At 30.0% G+C, this 11,272-nt stretch overlaps 1 protein-coding gene across 2 annotated transcripts in view; it reads left to right on the top strand.

The window, feature by feature from the left end:
• Nucleotides 1-1,734: 1,734 nt before the first annotated feature.
• The window catches only part of Cht10 (Chitinase 10), an 84,161-nt gene continuing 74,623 nt past the window's right edge, over nt 1,735-11,272 (top strand). For both annotated transcript variants that reach the window (XM_076394396.1, XM_076394395.1), the window contains exon 1: nt 1,735-1,902. The gene's annotated coding sequence lies outside the window, so the exon portion shown is untranslated. The remainder of the gene's footprint in view (nt 1,903-11,272) is intronic.

Below are 11,272 nucleotides of genomic sequence, written 5' to 3'. Positions count from 1 at the left end.
ATGTGTGAAATGTAATCCATAGTGAAAAAAAATCATGAAATCCAAGCTAATTATATTTGGTGGGATTAGCTCGGTGCGTCCATTCTATGTGTATCGTATTCTCTAGATCTTGCTCCTTCTGATTACTATTTGTTCCGACATATGAGTCGTGATCTATCTGACTTCTATACAGCGCTTCACTTCTTATGAAGATAGAAGACAACAAATAGGTCGGTTTGTGAATATCCTCAAAAAATACTTTCAAAAGAATTTTCATAATTAAGCGTTAAATTAAAATATCCTTTAAAACTAATGTATAGACCTAATTTAGTCATGAAAAGTACCAAAAGTCATAATTAAGTGCAAAAATGGATATTTATAAAGGAATTGTTTTAGCTTGTTAAGATATTGAAGATATGAATGGACATCTTTATGACCAGCATCTGTAAGAAAAATGATTTGACCTTTAAGTAACCTCAAATATGTCATTTCTTTAAGACACAATTTAACGATTTAACAATTAAGAATGTGAAATCTGATCACCGCTCAGTCATGTAAAAGAAAACAGACTATGTGCGATAAAGTAGGCAATAAGTAGGGCGTTACAAATTGCCAAATATTTATAATCATCATCAATATATAATGCTCGCTCGAAGAACATGTCTAATTCTCAACCAATACGGTACTGCTGCTGGTGTCAAGAGGTTTCCATACAGGTAAATATTCGAGAATAGTCTCCTATTTTTCAGAGCGCTTTCTATGATCTTGGTACGAGCCCTTTTTTGAGCTATTGGTTGCATCCTGTTCGATTTCGCCACCAAAATCTACGAGAAATTCATTCACCCTTCATCTGACAAACATGCTGAAACTGTTGTAATCAGCATCTCCGAATTTGTTCACGTTGCACTGATTGTCGAATCTTAATCGATTTTTTTGTCTAATACTTTCGGAACCATAGAAAGGGATTGGTAAAATAGATGTTTGAAATGGTCATATTTTTATTTTATCTTATTTATCTGATACATTTTAAAGTTTTCTTTTTACCGACGAGGGTTTATCTGCACTAGACGTACTGTTTAATGTGGACTCCGAACCACCGACACCCGCCCAACCGACTAACTAGTGACCAACTTACAGACCATCCCAGAAGACATCCCCGGTTTTACCCTGTCTGGTTACTGGCCTGACTAGAATGGTTATTCCTTGTCGGATTGTCCACTGTTGTTTACAAAGACTTATAAAATTACAATCACAAACATAAAATACATCCATGCCCCAGCAGGATTCGTACCTAAGGCTACCGCAACACTAGGAGGACCATCCTGTCGCCTTAACCGCTGAGCCACCAAGCCATATTTTAGTCCTAATTGAAATATTTTCTATTTTCCACACGCCACTTTCTTCTTTTATCAAATAATACAATTTTTTAGAGTAGGTCAGTAGATTCAAACACTAAAATATCCAAGAGGTGATGATATTGAGTGATTATAAATCCATTTCAAACTTAACTGAAATAATGTGTTGTTATATTAAACCGAAAATAATGTTTTACAGAGGTTGTGTTATAAAGAATAGAAAAAAGGCAAAGGTTTTTTAAATAGTTTTTTTTAACAACGGAACACCAGAAAGAAACGAAGAACTACCACGCATTTGTTCGTTAGATCGGACTGATACTGCGGTAGTTGGTGCTGGGTCCTGACGTCGTGGCAGGAATCGCGGAGGATAGCTAGCCAGCCGGGTTGCTTCGTATAAAAAGTGGTTCTTCGGAAGCCTTCACGCATTTCGTACTTGGCGACATCGGCATCGACGGCGGTGTCTCTCTTCAGCTGCCGCTAGCGTACGGTGATTAGTTTTTTTTTGTATGTGCGGATCGTGTCCGAGTGCTTCCCGGAAATTCCTGGCGACAATTGTTCACTGCAACAGGTTCGTAAATCTATTTTATGACTTCGTTTCTGCACACTGATAATGTCTCAATTATGTTTCTTCTATGATTTGTTTACTTTTAATAATAATTTGTTGAATGATAATAAAATTAATATGTAATTTTTCATCATAAAATTAATAATAACAAATAATTTCTTAAGCACTTGAATTAGTAAGTCCGAAATTACAAATGTGCATTTTTATAAAAATTGAATATCAAGGTTGGGTGATAATTAACATTTAACTAAAACTAACTAAAGCTTTATTTAAAGTGTTTATTTTGAATCACAATCTCTATATCTATATCTAATAGTTCAAAAGGAGTTTGACATATATTAATGGTTTTACTGGTAGTTCTTTTGCTCAGTTTCATTTTGTTAAACTTTTAATATATTTATCTCTGAATATAAATAAATAAGATATTTATTTACCCTCTAATTGTTCAAAATAAATATATTTCATAAAATTTGATATTAATTTTTATAAATTTTATAATCAGAAAATTAGGAACGATACTTATAATATGCAACAATCACCAAACTATATCTATAAAGACCACAAAACCAATTATCTCAATTCAAGAAACAGTTGCCTATGGCTGTAGGTCTTCGTTTCTGCCCACCAATAATAATTTTTTTAATAACAACAAAAAATTTATATGTTTTTTCATAATAGTAATTTTTTACTTGAATTAGCAAATTTAAAATAACAAATGTGCATTTTTTAAAAATAATTTCTTTATCGAATATCATGGTTGTGTGATAATTAACATTTAACTAACTAAATCAGCTTCATTCAAACTGGTCCTTTTCCTTTTAGTTTTTGTTTTTAATCGTAAAACTCATAAATCTTCAATAGTGCAATAACAGTTTGACATATATTGAGAGTTTTACTATTAGTTTTTCTGCTCAATTTTCTTTAATCGAGGTTGTATCAGTAAATTATATATTAAATATATTTTTTATTTATTTATGATTTTTTTATTATCATGATTTTTTCAAAATTAAAAAAAAAACTCTTGTTCTGATTCTGATAATGGTTCTGTAATACCTGTAAACTTGGAAAATGTTATGAAGAATATCATTTTATAATAATTCTTGGTAATGTCAAAATGTTAAGTAAAGAAAACGCTAAATCTTAGAATATAGCAAAATCAATTTAAAATATTTTAAATTTACTTTCAAAATCGCTGACACCATCGTGATTGTCACTGCAGCATCAATTTAATATCTTCATTTTGTATATGTTTATGGTCTCAGTCACATGGAACGATATTTTTTTGTTATTTGAATTATTAGAAGTAGGGTTTGTAAATGTGTATGATATTTAAAATATTAATTTAATTTAAGAGGTAGAATGTTTATAAATAAAAGAAAATTGTGATGCGGTTTTCTTGTATCTAAATATAAAATTAGATAAAGTAATAAACGAAAAACAGATAAATTTAATCAAATTAAGAATATTTTTATTTGAAAATCATAAAACTAAGCACTGAATAAAACTAAATTAATGAATTGTGTATCGAATTGTGTATATTATTTTAATATAAACAAAAACATATATAAAAATAAGAACATCTAATAAATTTTAATTACTAAATCTTTTGCCTTTATTCATATACATTAAATATTATTAACTGAAAATTAATAATTGCTTATTAATAAATAAGAATATAATTAAAATTTGGAAATGAAAAGGCATAAATAGTTTATTTGTAAAGAACATAAGCTGAAGTGGAGAACATGAATTGTAATGTAAAAATGTTTATAATAGTAACTATTTTAAAGTCTAATGAATAGCATATGATTGTAACAACTTTGTTTGCCCAGCTTCGTTGGCACAATGATCAAGGCGGCCCTATTCTATTGCTATAGTCGCGGATTTGAATCCTGCTGGGGAATGGCTGTAAATTTATGTTTGTGATTGTCCATAAAGAAAAAGTGCAAAATCCAACAAGGAAAATCATCACCATCACGCCAGTAACCAGGCTGGGCCGGTCGGTAGGAATAATACCGAGGACCGTCGTTCCGAGCTTTCGCGATAAGCAGTAGGTCTATACTATAGTCAGGGAGTCCATATAAATACGTAAAATATGTTTAAAAAAATTGTAATTGCTAAACTAAATATTGCCTTTATTCATATAAATTAATGATTTAATAATATTAATTGAATATGAATATTTTTTAATAATAAATAATTTATTTGATTTAAAAATTATACAAATATAAACAATATTATATTATTACATTATATTATATAAATATATTTAACTGTTCGTCTCTGAAATAAGAAATATTATTATTTTAACATATAAATATTTTATATTGATTGGCTTTATTCTACTTAACAGGTCAATTGAAAAATCCCTTCAAGGGTGATACATTGATTATAGTAACCCTTAGATAACTTTTCGATGCCATTTTTGTAGTACGATTTGTCCTTTGTTTCAAAATAGGCCTCATTTTCGGCGATCACCTCTTCATTCGACGAAAATTTCTTCCCAGCGAGCATTCTTTTGAGATCTGAGAACAGGAAATAGTCGCTGGGGGCCAAATCTGGAGAATACGGAGGATGATAAAGCAATTTAAAGCCCAATTTATGGATTTTTGCAACCGTTTTCACTGACATGTGACACGGTGTACTGTTTTGGTGAAGCAGCACTTCCTTTTCCTTTTTGTTAAAGAGAGCTCGCGCGGGCATCCACTTTGCACAGAGCTTTCTCTTGCCCACATATTCGTGAATGATATACACGTTCAGTTGATATCTTTAGAGTGTCTGCTATTTCATTCAATTTGAATTTAGGGTCAGTCAAAATCATTTTGTGGATTTTTTAAATGTTTTCGTCGGTAACAACTTCTTCTGGGCGTCCACTGCGTTCTCCGTCTTCGGTGCTTATTTCACCACGTTTAAACTTAGCATACCAATCATTGATGGTTGATTTTCCTAGGGCTAGGTTGATTGACCGGAAACTCGGCATCAAGCCAAGTGTTTGCCTCAACTGTATTTTTCCCCTTTAAAAAGCAATATTTTATCAGTACGCGAAATTCCTTTTTATCCATTTTTTTCACAATAACAAAAGTTGCTTCATTGAAAATTCTATAATTCACAAACTAATGATCCGACAGCCGAATGTCAAATTTATACACGCGTCTTTTGAGTGTTAAAGCTAACTAAAACATATATGGATTTAATTCTAGTAGCGCCATCTATATGTCATGCCGGGGACTTTTCAACTGACCTGTTATTAAAAGAACTTAATTAAATTTTGATTGTTTTTGACTCTAATAACATTTTGCATTTATATAAATTAATGAATACTATTAATTAATAATTAATACTTATTTATTAACAAATAACATATTTTCCATTTAAAAATTAAGAGAGCACACAAAATAATATATACAAGGAAAAATACTATTTCTGGTTAATTTTATCTTATTATTAATATGCTGACACAGGTTAAATTAATATTTACAATATGTCATAGTTTTAGAAATAGGCGGTTTTCAAAGTATAAAAAATATTTTTTCCATAAGTTTTAAGATACCGATATCTGATACATACTATTGAATAAATAGGACATTTTAGTATATTTTTTAGTACGATTTTCATGGTGTATTTATAGTTTCGGTATTTTTCTTCGATTCATAACTAAATGCAATTAATTATTGTTTTCAGCGATCGGCTGTAATCATTTAGTCAGGCTTAAGCAGTTTATAAAACAAAATTCCTTTGATACTACCGTACATAAATTCTGTAATTATCAATGTTTCGACTCGGTGATTATGTTGACATCGATGCGTCTCTTTGATTCGCTTTTTTCCATAAAGGATCAATTTCTCGTTAGTGTACGTAATTCCATTTACATTTTCCTTTTTGATAAAATGTTCCTTAGTTTACTAAATCTTGTGTTGTCTAGTATCCATTTTCCTTCTCCTCTGCAGTACTGAATCACTGTCATGACATTTAACGAGCTATCAGTAAAGACCCTCGCCGCTGACACTTGATGGTACTGCAGATTATTTATTCTGTTAAGGAGTTACAATACCCCTCAGTCCTGAAAAGCAAATAATTTTAGATTGAGAATTTTAAGTACATTCATTTTCTGGCACAAAAATGTTTTGGAACAATTCTTTCGGGGAAAATTTACATTATGTTTTCTCCGGAAGTACATACGTTTTTTTTTTTGATGATTCGTAAATTGACAATAGTGCAAATTTTCATATCATTTATATAATTGTTTCTTTTAAATCAGATATAATTAAAACTTCAAGTCAATCAGATAAAAATTGGACGTGTTTAACGCCAATTTGTGATTGTATGCCGATCCTTTTATATTAATCCAAAAAATTAATAGAAAAATGTTAAATTAAAGAAGATGTTTGCTGTAGTTGCATAACAAAATTCAATAAAAAAATCTGTATGTGATTATGGAAAATCCGATAAGGAATAACAATTCGAATCATTTGTAAGTTAGTTATTCAGGTATCAAGACAGTATTCAGCAATATGTCTGGTGCATATAAACACTAATTTGTAAAAAAAAGATTCTTAAATATAACAACAGAAATAGACAAATTCAATAAACTATTTTCTTAATTTAAAAATAAACATATCTTGTGTGTGTACAATAATTTAGAGTTTATAGTAGGCATTTACTAATTTCACTAAAGTAATATTGCTATAATAACTATATTAGAAATTATTTATGATTAAGCAAAACCTCAAGTTCTTAGACGACGATATATAGTTTTAGCATTTAAGACAATTTATTATCAATTAAAAATAAGGCTCCTTAGAAACAAAATACCTCAATATTAGCTTAAAATTTCACAAAATATATTTGTAATTAAACAGTGCAATATTAAGTTTTTTATAACATCTTTATGAGATACGCTTAGTACAATCTTAATTTACAATTAATTTATTACTAATTTTCCTATGTAATTGGATTAATTCATAAGCAAGATGAGTGCGAGAAAATACATCAATATGAATTCCTAAATTATAAAATAACCATATTAAATTATTATATAACTGTAATAATTTAAATAATAAATTATAGCTATAGTTTACACTCAAGGTATACACTTTATATAAGTTCGTATGGTTTTGTTCGTTTCATTCTCCTGACATCCTGCGCGCTGTCCAGCAGTTGTATTCCTTCCATGTTAGTATGATTTAGTAATCTTCTGTCGTGTTTCAAGGCGAAATCTTGGATAACTTCGCAAATCCATTTGATTTCCAGGCCATCGTGCAGTTTTTCGTTGTTTACGTAGCGATAGGCACTGGTAATCAATCGAAGAACCTTGTTTTGAAAGCGTTGTATGACTAGTTGATTTGAATTTTTAGTGCAACCCCATATTTGCACCCCATAGGTCCAAATTGGCTTTATAATTGTATTATAGATCAACCTCTTTGATTTTAGTTGAGAGTATCTTCCGACTAACCAGTATAGTTGTTTTATTTTGGTTCTAATGTGTTTTGCTTTTTGTCTAACATGATTTTTACAATTTAATCTACCGTCCAGATGGATTCCAAGTTATTTAGCGGATTCTGCTTGAGGAATCGGACATCCATTGAGTGATATAATTAAGTTTTTATTATTTAGCCGCAATGCAAAATTAACATGGACAATGTTAAGTTCAGTACAATTTGTTATTGGAATAAGTCTGTTTTTAAGTATTGCTTGAACAGGTTTACTATCCTGCAGGTTCGTCCAGACTTATAATAATATATTATTGTAATAAATTACTCAATTTAATGTCCTAACCCATCCATTTTGCAGATATTTTTATAAAACCTATGGCTTTTAAACATTAGCATGGTTGACTCACTACGGTTGAATTAAAAATAAAAATATTTAAGAAGAAATTGTCTAATCCTATTCTCCGAGCAACCTTTGTGGCGTCCAACAAATGTTTTATGTTTTAAATTGACGAAACCAACATCTCACCTTACAATATCGTATTATTAGTTATAGAAATGAATTTGCTACCTAAAGATATCACCACTTAAGTAATTTAAAATTATTTAATAGACTGAAGATTTGTGAACTTTTCTATACAACTTTAAAACCGAATAATTGTTAACACTAATGAATTTTTATTTTACTTTTTTAATTTGAAGACAGAAAATGGCTATGTTACTATTTATATTTCTTTGTATGTGGTTTTAAAAGCTTACAAATGGAATTTGGCGCTAGAAGCAAAAATATATATAGAACTGTTCAAATCGATACCTTACCTGTTGTATTTAGCAAACATTCGGCTACTATTCGTTCCAATCGAGATATGAGACATATCTAAATATACAAAAGTGAATTATAAAGAAGGCGACGAATATATTATTTGAAAGATGGATGAAAGTTGTAACTTACGATATGCAATGTAATCTATAGTCTATATAAAGTTATTTTGTACATACACCATATAAATTTTAAACATTGTGACGTCAAAACGTCGCATTGTTTAAGCATCAACCATTTGGCTATATTGGCAACTAAACTATATTTGGCCGATATTTTTTTGACCATTATACCGATATTAAAAAAAAAATAAAAAATAATTTAAAAAAATTATTATTTTAATAAACCTTTAAAATTGATATTTAATTTTTGAAGGTTTATTAAAGATATTTCAAATATTTAAAAAATATCGATATTTTATTTAAAGTTCTTTTGTACATTGGTCACTTCAATTTGTGACATCAAAACGTCGCAATGTTGTCGCATCAACTCTGAGTTATAGTTCAGTTTGGCTTTGACATACAACAAAATTAAAATCTAAACAAAATAATTGAATAAAAATGTTATCAAATATGATTAATTTTAACATTATACATCCACAACAGTTTACAGGTTAGAGTTATAACCTCTTATCACTATTGCTTTCAAGATTTTTGCGTACGCCTGACAACCGGACGACTTCGACAGGCTCATTCGTTTACGTGTTCGAACTAATCACACAGCATTGTATCTCTTTTTAACTAGAATAAAGTGAAATGGAAAATAATGTCTGATTCTAAAATGAATTTACAAATTCGGACAGGCAATACATTAAACCTCTTTATGACATATGTACAAAAAATCTTTGAATAGACTATACCGATTTTTTTTTTAAATATCGAGATATCGGTATTCTTCTCGGCGGCCGATACCCCTACCCTAAACGTTTGAATTATCGCATTATCCATCAAGATCTTCTCTCAGAACATTTCCTATGTACGATTTGTAAATAAATATAAATTTCAAGTTTCGAATGCAGGAGTAATTGAAATTTTAAATTTATCTTTATTTTAGTTTTAAAATTAAGAATTTTCTTTGATATTTTCACATTTTACACCTACGTTTCACAATCAATTTTTATCCTGTGCTCAGCGACACGGGGAAGTATCAACAGGTTTTGAAAGAAATACGCTGTACCATTTCCTCTGAGTAAAGTTTCAAAGTTCCAATAAAACAACAATGTTACAGAAAACAGTCAAAACTTATTCGTATACTAAATAATACTGATCAAGTTTTCCACCTGAAACTTAATACCTCATTTCAACAAAGTCCAATTTAAAAAACGTGTGTTAGTTTTCCACGTACCTAATATTGGTTATGAAGTATCCTCGATCAATGTCGAAAGTCGAGACAGTTTACAAATATCAAGCAGGCGCAGGTGACTTTTTCTCTCGCGTGCCTGTCATGAACCGCCGGGATCTAGCTATCCATGCGCGAAACGATATTAATTCAATCGAAGAGCAATAAAGACACATTCTTATTTCAATTACGGTGAGACAATGGCTCCATTGTAAACGCGATCGTGATGATACGTTATAATACGCACAAAAAAACGTGTACGTGCGTTGGTAACGAAGGCGTCGTGGTCGAAAAAATTAACAACCGTGAAAACAAATGGGACGTTTTATTAATTTGACGGCGGCTTTTTGCCTTTTTTTAACATTAAATTATTAGATAGGATCTCCTTGATGTTAGATAGATGTTTAATGAGGTATACGGCGTTTTTGCTTGTCGCGCGTGATACGTGACGAGAATTTTAATTATGTGTACGTTCGATATTCGGCACCGTGTTTTTGCGATTGTTCGTCGGTCGCTTTCGAAAGAGTTCGGGTGCAAGGAGGCAAAATGAATAATTTCCTTTTTACCTGATTGTTTATTTTTCGGATTTTTATTTGATTTTTAGAGATGATATACATGAAAATTCTCTTATTTTAAATATAACTGATGTTATGGATTTTTAAGACTTCGGAAGGTGAACAGTGTATCTGTTAAAATAATGTTTAATTTAAATAAACTCTAAACACATTAAATAAAATATCCGTCATTAGCTACCATTTCGTCCATTTTTTCTAAGAGCATTGATTTTATATCAGAGTTAAAAACAAAACCTTCTCAAGTAGACATTCAACTAAACTAAATGTATATATCCAGTATACAAGAACAAAATGATTGAATAGCCAGCGCATTTATTAGAACAAATTAAAACTGGAACGGTCGAGGTTTGGTATCGCTATTAGCTTCTTGCCAAGCTTCTTTTCAAGATAATGATGGTAGATCGAAATCTCCGAACAGTTTAATGTTTTCCGTCTTGAATGCCATTTTCTCCCGTTGTTAATGCGCACATATAGTCTAATCAATAAAACAATGAACTCACGTTATTTGAATTGATGACTCTGAGTTGTAGTTCATTTTGGCTTTGGCATACCACAAAATTCTAATCTAAATAAATTAGTTAACCATTCCTGTTTCCATCATGAAGAACAATATATCTACAATAAATTATTAATAAATGTTATGATTAATAAAACCTAATCAATTGTTGTTCCAAGGTTTACCATTTTCTATAAACTTTTGTTGTCTTAACACTATTTATATTATCATCTTGTATGGTATCTTAGTATATTGGTCCTGTTTTGAAATATCCGTGTCTCATTTAAATACACCAATTGAAATAATAAGTCATCCTTGATTTTATTATAAGCTTTTAAAAATTGTATTCTTTTAAAGCAATGTCTGGAAGTTCCAATAGACCTCTTCGATTCTTTTCAGTCAGTTTTACTCTGAAATAACTGTATTAAAATGTATTTGAATCTCATATTTACCATATGAATACGGATTCAGTTTATAGAATAAAAAATTTGATAAAATCGTTTTTCCACAAGAAAATGTTGAGTAACATCTACGAAAATATACTAAAAATATGATTCTTTAAAATGTATTCTAAAGTTATTGTTAAATTGTTGCTAAATTTCGATTTCGATGTAATATTGTTCACTATCTGTCCAATAACAGTTACAGTAACATTATTCAAAGTTACTTTGGTCTAAAATACCATATACAAACCAAACAAATTAATCAGACTATA

The sequence above is a fragment of the Rhynchophorus ferrugineus genome, unplaced genomic scaffold (assembly GCF_030347505.1).
Source record: "Rhynchophorus ferrugineus isolate W39M unplaced genomic scaffold, kcgeb_rfMv2 rfM2, whole genome shotgun sequence".
Taxonomy (NCBI): domain Eukaryota; kingdom Metazoa; phylum Arthropoda; class Insecta; order Coleoptera; family Curculionidae; genus Rhynchophorus; species Rhynchophorus ferrugineus.
The sequence above is the reverse complement of the archived record's forward strand: the minus strand, read 5'-3'. Positions and strand labels throughout refer to the sequence as shown.